The sequence below is a fragment of the Dermacentor albipictus genome, chromosome 5 (genome assembly GCF_038994185.2).
Source record: "Dermacentor albipictus isolate Rhodes 1998 colony chromosome 5, USDA_Dalb.pri_finalv2, whole genome shotgun sequence".
NCBI lineage: Eukaryota > Metazoa > Arthropoda > Arachnida > Ixodida > Ixodidae > Dermacentor > Dermacentor albipictus.
This window is the reverse complement of record NC_091825.1, coordinates 86,308,470-86,320,423: the sequence shown is the minus strand read 5'-3', so window position 1 is coordinate 86,320,423 and position 11,954 is coordinate 86,308,470. Positions and strand designations below refer to the sequence as shown.

The 11,954-nt window shown below is 42.5% G+C and overlaps 1 long non-coding RNA gene across 1 annotated transcript; it reads left to right on the top strand.

The window, feature by feature from the left end:
- Positions 1 to 9,520, top strand: LOC139060515 (uncharacterized). The gene is made up of 3 exons (XR_011514891.1): positions 1 to 203; positions 1,707 to 1,843; positions 8,730 to 9,520. It is a non-coding gene; the product is annotated as an uncharacterized lncRNA (long non-coding RNA).
- Positions 9,521 to 11,954: the final 2,434 nt, after the last annotated feature.

The window sequence follows — 11,954 nt, the reverse complement described above, 5'->3', positions numbered from 1 at the left end:
CAGCTCATCGGTGGCTGCACGTCTGCTCGGCGTCGCAATGCGGCCTGCGTCATTTTCTGGTGCTCGCGCAATCGGTGTGAAACATGTCGCATGTGAAATGTTTGATAGAAGTGCCTCACTTCCAAGTCAAGCCGCTGTACGGGTGTATGGCTGTGCGCCCCGTTCTCGGAAGCGTCGACGGGTTTCCGGCATGCGGATTTCAGGTACGTGCAAATGCGTTTCGCCCTCCTATTGAGCTGCGGAGCAAAGCGTGCAATATTTCATGTGAAAGATGCAGTGCCCGTGATCATGGTGTGAATTTCGAGCGGCAAACGAGAACTTTGGCGCTTAGAGCACACCGCGGCTGCTAAGTCAGCGTGGAAATTGTTTTACGTTACCGTAATATGTTGCTGTCAGTCTAATCTGCGGCTTGTGGATAGCTAGCTCATTGACGTTTGCTTGTGGCAGCGATAGGTGTATAAATAGAAGCGGTAATAATTTTCGAGAGCAGAGTTTTTTCGCTCTATGTTTGGTCGTGTTTATGGCGGTATGAAAGCTAGAAAACTAAATGGCCTGATCGTGCTTAGTTCCAACTCTAAGGGGCGTACCGTTGGCGCTGTATATGTTTGTTTTCGGTGTCACGAGTACCACTTTCATGCTTTTGTTGCATGAGAGTGGTAGCTGCTGCGTGCCGTCTGGGTAGAACATAATAAAAGCAATTTCCTCACTCATACGTATGCAATGTGAGGTAACAAAATTTCCAGCGTTTTATTCGGAGCGTAAATATCCAGTATAGTTTAGTAAGAAACTCTAATTCTGTGTTAGCTTAGTAGGCGTGAAACAAGTGAAACTCGCATTCCTTTTTGAATTGTTCGCCCAAACTGCACCGCCCCCAGATCCGTCATCGGGTAATTGACAGTAGCTTCGCTACGTGAGTTGTTTTATGCGCCTATATTGCCCGGTTAAGTAACCTGTTCATTTATGCTGACGCTCGTTCATCTTGATTTTAAGCGGTTACTATCCCCGAGTACCGGACGATGCCAAACTTGTGAGGTGTAGCAAACGCGGGAAATTCAAAGTGGCGTGGCCGCAAGGCCCTGTTTTTACGTTTCTTGCATTCAAAGCCAACAGACACAGTATCACTGATTTATTTTCCATTTCTGCTGTACTTGATCAATCTAATGTGACAACTGCATCTGCTCTTTAATGTTCTCCATTTACTGTGTATTCAGCTTGGCTGCCACCTTCTCTTCAGAGGATGCCGCTGTGATAGCTCTTTCGTATAGCACATGCCTCTAGGCCCTTGTGTTTCAAGGGCTCCCGCGAGGCAGCAGTGCTCCAAGTAATTTTACCATCCTACATATTTTCTATTTTGCATCATTCTTCCACGATGGATTTTAATGTTAATAGTATTTGTCATTAGTCATCGCCATGATGTTATAGCACGTAGATTTTACGCACTTCACATCGACAATTTTTAGGCCAGTTTACAGCCAAGTCACATCTTCCATAATACATCGTCAACATTACCACTTGTCATGGCGCTCTTTGGCCAAACCTGGCCCTTGCGCCATAAAACACCACACATCATCATCATCAGCTTGGCTGCCAGAAAATGCTTGAATTTCTTTCAGTATCCAAGTGACGAAATATTTCACTGACGGCCGTGTGTGAAACACGCAAGATGACAAAACTGATAGCAAAATGATGAGATATTTCTTTTATAGCGTTTGGACTCTACTTTTGGTGAGGATGTCGATCGACCTTGGGCCTGGCGACAGCACACCCGACATCGCCAAAGTGCAGCCTATCAGTTGAGTGCCCCCGAATGGACCATCAACATTGGAAAATGAAGCAGAGCCAGGTAGGGGCAATTTTTACTTTGGAACAGAATACTGACAGCTGCCTCTTTTTTTAAGAACTAAATAACATATTTACAAACCAATCCTTTCTCTTTGTGCAGCCTACATAGAATTGTTTTTTGCTTGTTATACAGACCTTCAGAAAGCAGTTCTGAACCCTTTTTGCATGCGCAAATAAATAAAGAGGAGTGCACTTTCTGAAGAAATTGATGCACTGAAATGTGCGTTCGACACACAGTGAGATGCAAAATAACCAACAACTTTAAAGCGGTAAAAAAAATTTGAAACATGTTCTAACATCATAGCCCGCCTTGGCATACGGATCTAAATATAACAGCAACGGAGGTGCATGCAGAGAAGTGTTTGTAAATGTTTGCAAGATATGTACATTGTCTAAGAAATTGTTTTTATTTACTTGGAGCTTCTTGGTGCCATGGCAGTGCAGTAAAAACTCAAAATGATGCCCCTGCTCCTAATAAAGCACTTTTAGATTTTAAAATTAAATTATGGGCTTTTACATCCTAAAACCTAAAGTTTTGGTAACCTGGCTTCTTTAATGTACACCTGAATCTAAGTGCATAAGCGGTATTGCATTTTACCCTCATTGGAGGGCAGCTGCCATGGCCTAGATTGAAGCTGGGACCAGCATGACTGAGCAGCATGGCATCATAGTAAGTGGGCTATTACACCAGGTCAAAATGAGAAATACTGCTTAGAACTACCAACTTCTTGGCTCACAAGCACTTTGCACTAAGTTAAAGGAGTATGTAGTACTGTCAGTGGCCGTTTATGTACCAATTTCTTTTTAACCTGACTCCATTATTAAAGTGCGAAGCTTCAATTAGTCAAAACCAGCCTAAATTACAGAACCAGCTCAAAACACGCACCATGTATAGCTGGATTTGGACATAAAAATGGAGTCAATTCATGTCGCCGAAAATGGCGGTGGCAGTCACACTATTTCATGCATTTTGCCTAAAACATAGTCAATAATAATTAATCAATTTCTAAAATATTCTTTTCAAAAAGTTTTTTTCAAGCATGGAAGGAGGAGCCAAATGGTGTTCAGGTGCACGAGCAGTTAGTTGCACGGCACTTCTTGCATGTGTTCACTGGCTTCTTTCTAGCTTGAAAGAAAAATTTGTTGCACCTATTGAGCAGTAGAAAGCTGGATTGGGAATTTTTCAGGATGCTCTACAATTTTCGCACTGACACTTTTGCTTTGAGTATAATATTTGAGCAGTTAAGTAATCATTACTATCTAATTAACTAATTAGAATATATGTAAGAATTGGTTTCAGTTCCTCAAAACGATGGCAAACGACATTGCCTTGGTGCTGTCCAGCTACGTGGCACTTGTACATATTTAAAGCTTGCACATGTCATACAGACCACCTGTTAATTACAAGGCATACATAGAAGTGGCTAAGTTGTGTGAGCCAGCCATATGTAGCAAATCATGAGAAACAGCCATGTTTCTTTCACTTAAGGGCATGATAAGATTTACATGCTCGACACCTTGCATCAGTGTGTTCTAGGCCTGTTCGTAGTTTAACTGCTACATAAACAATATTTCTCCACATGTAAGCTCATATGCATCTTTCAAGTATATTGCCCCGTGTGTCCAAAATAAACCATCCTCGCGCTTCCAACATTATGTATACATCTGTTGCTGTGCTAAATTTTTAACATGCAACTGCACAAATTTTCATCTAGTTTACATATTTCCTCGTTGTTTGGTGGCTTTATTTCTGCACAAGTTGTTTTCGTTAAACCCTGTTGCACACAGCAGTACACAGCATTTCTGCCTAGAGTGGGAATTGTTTTTTTTTTTTCAGATTGACCTAAATACACCTTGCCTGGGCAATGTAAGGCATTCTACATAACACGGCCCTGCAATAATGTTTCATATTGCATTCCAGCATCATACAGAACTGTTTACTTACCAGATTAGAATATGTATAAGTATTGGAAGTAACAGAACTGGAAGAAGCCAGCAGATAATGAGGCCAAGGAAAGCATAGAGGAACATGTTTTAAGTTTTTTATATGAAGTATAGAAATGATGAATTCTAGGTAAGTGAAAGTGGATCAAAACATATCCACCTCTTGGTGGGGAACGGACCCATAACCTTCACATTACGCATGTGATATACTAACCACTGTGGTACTACGGCCGTGTTCGAGCGTCGACAATCTGAGGGGCCATTGTGAACGGTTGAATGCTGCCTCAGTGGCACAGTGGTTAGTGCATCGCATGCCTAATGCAAAGGCTGTAGGTTCGTTCTCCCCCCATGCCTGTTTTTTTTACCATTTTCATTTCCTTTTATCATTTCTACATTTAAATAGAAAATTACAAATAAGTTTCCACGTGCCTTCCCTGGCATCTTCCAGCTGTGATTCAGAAAAATTTTGACCCTCAGTATCCGTTCTTCTCGTTTGGAAGAACAGGAGCTTCATTTTAAAAATAATGAATTCACCTTGTTCAGCATCTCAATGTGTTCTCAAATCTTATCACAGCATGTGTATTACTAAGTGAAGTTTTTGTTAAGATGATATAGCATGGGACCTAATTAGTAGCCTTTGTGTACAGATATATGACTAGTCTAATAAATAGGAGGATTTTAAGAAGCACTTCTAACATGGTCTGAGCATGTGTTTAAAAAAACTAATCTAGCATGATTTCAGGCATAGCTGTTGCCCCTGAAAAATATTTGGATCATCTGCATTGGCATTGTTTTTAGAGAGCACCAATACTGCTTTGATAGAAGTAGCCTCGTGGAACATGAAGCATCGCTTCTTGCTTAGTCAAGGAAATATTATCTGCATATCTGACGTGCATGTGTCATATGCTCGAATACTGTTTAAAGGCTGCTAATAAGAAAATTACTTCACTTGCCTTCCAGAGATTGCTTCAGTAGTCTATGCTACTCGATCATAAACAATTTACCAGAGTGAACTTTCATCACAGTTGGCTTTGCAATGTTTATGCAAAATACAATTGCCTACTAGACATGTGACTGTACTAAAACTTGGAATTAATGACCAGTAAGATTTATGGGACCAGCAAAACTTAGTTTATTACTCCAGAACAAAATGCGAGGCACTTCGGTTATTTCTGCCATAGAGTTTCTTACAGTAATTACTAGAGGGAACTCCGGCGCTGCAGTCGTACCACCATGGGAATGATGGGAAGCACATGGATTTGTCTGATATTCGTGCTTGTGAATTCAGACGTTCTTGTGGCTTCGTATATTATACGCTATATAAATCTTATTGTCGTAAATTTCAGCGCAGTCTATACTCTTCGAAGTGCTGAAGACGGCGCCAACACGCACAATTGCTATTAATTGCAACGATTGAGCTTGTCCAGGTAGCCAAATCGAAGGGCACCAAGCGTCTCAAGGCACTAGTATGCCCGCGATAAATTCATCAGGGCGTTGCACTCGCTTGTCGTTACATGCCTCCGTCGCTTAATGGTTTCAATATCAGACTTCTGTTCTAGAGTTCCTGTGTTTGAATCCTATCATCGGACGATTTTAATGTTTATTTATTTATTACACAGTATATTGTTGAAAATGACTAGAATACAAAGTCACAAAGCCGTTTGAAGCCAAACAGACGAAGTTTAGGCAAATCCATGTACTTCCCATAATTTCTATGCTGGTACAGCCGTTCTTGTTTGATCTCCTGTGGACACTAACGTCAGAGTTCCCTCTAGTAATTATTGTATGAAACTCTGATTTCTGCGCCTCGCTCGTGCAGAAGCGGCACCACACCTGCTGCGTAAACATGCACTGCCTTTCGGCCGAGTGCAGGGAATGCTGTGAACTCGCCATGCACATAGCCTGCACTAAGTAAAAGAAATCACAACGTGCAGTTGCTACCAAGGTTCGGTTCTGGCTCCTCTTCTCTTCAACGTTGCTCTAATACCTCTAGCCTGGCAACTACATCGGATTCCAGATGTGAGGTTCTTAATCTATGCAGATGATGTCACTTTGTGGTCCGTGCATAAAGATATATCTAGACAAACTCAACAGCTTCAAGAAGCCCTTGATGTGCTGAACAACTACGCTCGGAAAGCAGGATTGGACATTTCCGCCCAAAAATCAAGCTATGTTGTGGTGGCCAACAAGAAAGGACGCACAAGAATCACGCAGCACCCCTTTACATTTAGACTCGGCGCAGTGACAATCCCTGAGGCTTCTGAGGTCCGCATACTGGGTCTCGATATTCACCAATCCGGCAGTGGTGCACACTGGCTCCGTAAAACCAGACAGAGTTCGGCAAAAACACTTCACCTTATTCGTCGCATTGCAGCAAAAGCAGCTGGAGCTCGTACTGACGTAGCTCGACGGTTGGTGCGTGCAGTCTTGCAGCCACGAATTTTATATCAAGCACAATTTCAACGGCTGACGTTGGCACAGCTAGCACAGTTGGAGACGATTAATCGCGATGCTATGCGCACAATCACAGCACTGCCCCGCATCACTCCGTTACCAGCCCTACAGGAACATGCCCAGCTCAACACAATTGCAGAGCTAATTTCGCAACGTGAAAAAGCACGTGAAATAAAAAAGCAACTTATTCCGGCTGTCGCTGCGCTGCATGCTCATTTTCACCGCGGCTCTCGGATTGACAATCAGCCCTGTCCAATGCCTCCCTGGGAATTCACCAGCATCACAACTAATAAGCCAACGAAGTTACGACGCAGCGATACAACAGGTACTATTGACGAACACAACATCGTCGCTGCATCATGCGTTAACACCTGCAAAGTCTATACGGATGCTGCCATTCTCCCAGACGGCGGAAGGACATCATTCCTGAGTACAACGCATAATTTCATCAGTGGCCACCAGCGCTATTTATCTGCGGAAGCCAGCGCTCTAGTAATAGAACTTCAAGCCATCCACGACGCTATGCAAGATGCGACATCTAAGCTGCCTACCATCAAGCAACTAGACATCTTCACGGATTCTTTAGCGGCTATTCAGGAACTCAAGAAGGTCGATAAGGCGATGGAAATCTGCGAGAGAATACACACTATGAATAGTAAGACAGCTACTTGCGTCAAGGTACACTGGATTCAAGGCCATTCAGCGAACCCTCACAACATTGCTGCTGACCAGCAGGCACACTGCCCTCCTAATCCTGATCCTCCACCTATTCCCCTCCCACCCCAACCCCGTAACTCGCTGCGAGCCCGTAAAAATGTTCTCCGGCAGGACACACGCGCTCTTATCCCACCGTGTGTCTGCTCCCTCCCCCTTCACCTTACTAGGGCGGAGGAAGTGGTGCTTAGGAGGCTTCGGGCCGGGGTGGCCCTTACACCGGCTGTTGTCTCAAGGTGGAACTGGTCGCATTTACCACTGAGTGCTACGTGTCCATACTGCTCCGTTCCTGTGGTGGAATCAGATGCATACCACCTAATATGGACATGTACGGGTTTGCAATCGGAACGCTCGCGTCACCTACTGCAAGCCGGCCTCCGCTACAGTTTGACAACCAGCTATGACCGCTGGATACATAACAGATTTCACAAAACACTGCTTCAATTCATACACAACACAGGCCTCACAGCACACATATAATACACATATACGCTCCAACAATTATGCCTTAAGGGCAAGCCTTCATCGCAATAAAAAAAAAAAAGTTGCTACCACGTTGAACTGGTGGAATGAGTAGTGAAAAACGGTACCTCCTGAACTAGTTCAGAAAGTGCAGGTTAATCAAGTGGAGATTATATAGCAACAGAAGTTGAGTGATTCTGCATTACATTCACGAAATATACTTCATGATACTTTTCCATTTATTTCCTCAGTTATTAAGAATCCCTTTTGCATTGTTGGACAAAACTACAGAATGCCAACATATTTTCCAGCATTCACTGGTAGCAAACATGTCAAAACATGTTCTAGTGTCTGGATTGCCGCTTTAGCTGTTAACCCCCAAGTTAATTCCGGAAAATGTACCAAATGTTTTACGTACTCAATTTTCGGTGTCATTCTCTTTCTAAAAATATATTACTTCATTGGTCTCTGGTTAGAAATAACACAAAAATAAGAGCTGCTCTTGAGGGCAGCTTTCCCTCAATGCCGACTGTAACTCATCTTTGACAACAAGAGCAGCATAACGTCGGGCAGAAAGAGTGCAACTAGTCATTGGCGATATTGGTACTACCTCCAGTCACTAGTACAGCTTGTGATCAATGGTTAAAGGTTGCGACTTTGTTGCTGCCCAATTTTGATTCTGCAGCTGTTACACTTGGGTGTAGCATGTGTATGTACGTGTGCATGCATTAAAACGACTTCACGCTAGAGCAAAGCAACTAGTGCAGAGAGGCATTAGTCATCTTTATATATTTGCTTTGTAAAGATGCACTAACTTTATCTTTTGCAATAGAGACTTGGCGCTCATTGGCCAAAGATGCCCTTGTGCTACTAAAACCTACCAATTAATTCGCTTTTTGCAGTAGCAGGTGCTTATTCCTTTTTCAGGATCGGTCTGTGAGTTCTAATTTGTTTATCTTGAACTGTGCAATTCCCACTCACAGGACTGCATGTCATCTAAGGTGTTCATTTTTCAATCAAGAATGTTGAGGTTGTGTTTGTGAAACTCGATTTCTTGCCTCAAACGAGCTTGTACAAAGTGACCAAGCTGATAATTCTACCTGCTTATATAATAAATGTGTTGCGGTTATGAACCCTCATAATGAATGACACACAGTATAAAAATTTTATCTAATAAAACAATTTAATGAAAATTTTCATGTTTTTCCCGTTCGTGTTCACTTCTCTACTCTCGTGTCCTGTCTGCATGCCTCACCTCTTTTTGCATATTAAATATCGTATAAACTTAACCATGCTTTTTTACCACAATGCAGGGGGAAAAGGTTCCGGTAACACTGCATTCAGTATGGTGGCCCAGACGTGTATGCAAGCAACCTCCTTCATGTGGACCAAGAACTACTCTGCAGTGTCTCACAGACTTCCATGCGAAGCCCTCAACATTCTCGTCTCAGTGGAATGGCTGCTCATCTATCTGCGTGTCCATCACCAAGATGGCCAGTTGTAAAGCTCCTGTACCCGTTTAAGACAGCTTAATGATTTTTTTTATTTAGTTTTCATGGTTGGCCGTAGAATCTTAACATTTTTGATGTTTCTAACGTTTTTACCTGGCCCAAAGTGGTGCAATAACTTTAAACCAGTGTAATGTATTTAAGTGATGCTCACTCTAATGCCTATCTGGTTTTGTTTGTGTTTAAGAAATTTGAATGTCTGATGAGGTAACAGCATTTAAACTTGTCATCGTGGCTCTTTTCAGTGAGCTGCTAGAAAATAGGATGCAAAACTTATCACACGCCAGTTGTAGCATTTTTGTTTTCAAGACTAAAGCATACATGTTTCAAAAGATGGAAAGTGGGGAAAAAAGCCTCAAGAACATAATCATCCTAGGATTGTCATGTCCTTACAACTCTGCAATGACTAATGCCTCATACATCTTGGGAGCACATTGGTCGCAATGCCTACAGGTATACTTGATAAGAGAATAGCTTGCACTCAGATTTGCCACGCAGTTGATGGCTGATAGCTTTTGTTTGTCGTCTTCATGTTACTACTATGTATTCAATATTCATTTACATGTGCTGCGGTTTTTTGCAGTCACACACACACACACACACACACATATATATATATATATATATATATATATATATATATATATATATATATATATATATACATATATTCTTCGTTTCAATAAAAATTTAGTTGAGAGTTAGCGCTCATCCTGTCTGCTTCTAGTCTGTGTCCGTGTCACTTCGCGCTACAATCCAAGATCAGGTTACTGTCCCAACTTGCCCAACTTTTTATCCTTGTGTTAAAGACACACTCAGACTTGTTCTTACTTATGTGATCGGTTATTTTTGTGCTTTATAATAAGATGCAGTGCTTTTCAAATGAAAACTCGTGATAGTTCGTAGTGAGGTTATTTAAAAAAACTGTTCTGCTTAAAATTTTATTGAGCAAGCCTGTGCCATTATTCGGTGCTTATGTCTTTGTATTGGTATGGTTTTACTCATCTTCCTTTTTACTTTTAAAATGTGCAAACATTATTATGTAACCATTTCTCTTGAATGAAATAAATACTTCTGACATTTCGTCACAAATTTTACAATGATTTTGTTCAATTAGGCAACCTTAGACTAGCTGATTGTTATTCTGGTAGCTTAACTTACAATGCCTGTAGAATATTCAATGCAAGCACATGGTGAAAAATACACTAAGTTATTGGGTATAAGCAGGTCACTGTCAGTAAATGGAGCATACGTATATTTCAGAAAATAGTGCATGCTTACATATTGAACAGCATGCACAGCTACACATGCTGTTTTGTTCGTAAATGCTGAAAGATTATTCGACGTGGAAGCACTTTGTTCTTGGGCTTTCAGTGCTACCTTTAAGTCATATATGTGAAGGTACTAGTAGAAGCATCCCGTGGAGATAAATGACAACTTTGATGAATAGAGGTATAAAATATGTGCTTAAAACGGCAAAAAACTGCTTGACAGGCAAACGTATGCTTCTGTAGTACTGCACTTGTTACCGTCGCCAATACATGCATTGCTTGCGCTCTATTGCATTCAATATGAGCTACAGCAGCGAGCTGTGGTGTCTTTCCCTCCTGGTCGAGCTGGTGTTGCGAAAATTTTTGACCAAGAAAAGGTGGTTTTTAATCCTTTCTGAAATGCATGTAACTATGCTTTTGGTTGTGTGCTGTTTCCACGGAGTTATAAGTACTGGTGCACCAAGGTGCGGGAGATCCTGTGTCCTTAGTGCAGCGCGCATTGTTATTGCGCTCTGCATTATGCCGGCAGTGTACTATCACTGCAGAGGAAGATTACGAAAGCATGGCGTGTGTGCCTTGCTGCAATGGCGAAACCTTAAATTGTTTTCCTGAAAGGGCCGCACGTTATGCTACCACATGACGGACCAGAAGCGCAATATGACGACGCCTCACAGATTCTGGCTCATACTGAACAAGGTAGTACCATAGCTAAGGCTAGGCAGCATTCACAACAGCTAGTCTGCCCATTAACTACATGGCTGTAGTGAACGCTAAAATACTTGCAGGGATAACACCCTTTTGGAAGGGTGTTGTCACATGCTACACCCATATTGAAAGGGTGGTTGTCTGTGTTACACCCATAGGTGAGGTGACGTCATAATAACACCCCTTCTTTTGTGGGGTGTTAATGTGCACCCTTTGCTTGGGGTGTAGCAATACACCCAAAAAGGTGTCACACATGGGACAAGCCATTTACACCCTTAAGGGTGTTAAAATTTTTAGAGTGTATGGCTAGGGGTGGCCTTCACGAAATTTTGCTCATTTCGCATTGGAATGACCGACAAAGCGCTCTGCAATGCCTGTCTTTGCGAGGAGACACTAGAACACATTCTGTGCGGCTGTCCTGAATATAATGTTCAAAGACAGTCTCTGGCGTCCGTTCTAGCGCACCTTGACAATAGACCATTGTCAGTTGCAACTATTTTCAAATATCGCCGACAGAAGACATCGCAGCTGAAGGCGACGAAGGGACTACTTCGGTTTAAGAAAGAGACGGGCTTGGACAAGCGGCTGTGACAGTGATGTCACGTACCACGCAAGAATGACGGACTGTAACTAACGATGTGTGTGCTGTATTATGTGCACGCGTGCTCTCTCCCTCTCCTCCCCTTCTTTCATCCCCCCATCCCATTCCCATGTGGAGGGTAGCAAACCGGTTAAGCTAAACTCGTTACCCTCCCTGCCTTTCCTTCTCCACTTTTTCCTTCCTTCCGGCAGAGAACTAGAAGTGGGCTTCGCCTGAAGCCCCAATGCATCATGTGGAATTTGCTTCGACCGCTTTTGTGATATGGAAACCACACGTATACGTTTCCTTTGCTTTACATAACGTGCGTAGCACCACTGCAGCAGTCAACCTTGCATCGATCTGTCTCAGACCATGCCCCCAAGAAAAAAAGAAAAGCGAGTCGCATGCGAACCCTATTCTTCCTAACCTCTTTTCCGACTATAAACGAACGAATGAAGTTTGATGCCTGTCATT